Here is an 805-nt window from a genome sequence, read left to right on the forward strand (position 1 = left end):
GCATTAATGGCAATAATGCAGAAAATATAAAAGGTTTGTCAAACATGCCAGATGCTGAGTGAGTGGTAAATGAAAATAATAGGGTTACTTGGCAGCAGTTTAAGGCCAAGGGTTGTGCTATTGAAAGGTTGCCTTGAACCTCCATGCCAATATGCACCTGCCTGTTTCAACTGGCCTTTTGGCAACTTAATTAATATATTGTGGCATGTAACTGAGCACACACTCCCTGCCAGATGTATATTTTTGTACATATTTTGAGATTTAATAATGGTACTGACCATAACTATGTTACTGATATAGTACTTTGTACTGGGCTTTAATTCCCATGAAAAGTGAACTTTTGTAAGTGACGAAAGTTGATAATGACAAGTGTATGGCAATGTTTTGAATTATTTTGTCCTCTTTGGACAATATTGTTAAGTATACTTAATTTTATCGATGCTCATGTGCCGTTATAGATATGATATGAAGTTGATATTTGTATTTGTAATCTTAAATTATTTTCAAACCAAGAATGCATTAAATTATTTTTCTTGTCACAAACCTAGATGAGATTTTTCTCATTCACTGAGGAAAGGCCCTTTACTTGTTTCTTCTTGTTTCCTATTTTGATTATCCAGACTGGTTGCTGCTGGATACATATCACATGTGAGTTACACCCTCTCTTTGCAGCCTCTCATCTGCTGTTAGTGAGATAGAAAGAATGTCTGGAGTGTTAGGTAACCATACAGCATTATTGAAATTGTTCTCGTCTTGGATTAATGATGGCTCAGTACCATGTTAATTCTAGTGTTCCTAGTACAGA

The sequence above is a fragment of the Penaeus monodon genome, chromosome 33 (assembly GCF_015228065.2).
Source record: "Penaeus monodon isolate SGIC_2016 chromosome 33, NSTDA_Pmon_1, whole genome shotgun sequence".
Classification (NCBI taxonomy): Eukaryota; Metazoa; Arthropoda; class Malacostraca; order Decapoda; family Penaeidae; genus Penaeus; species Penaeus monodon.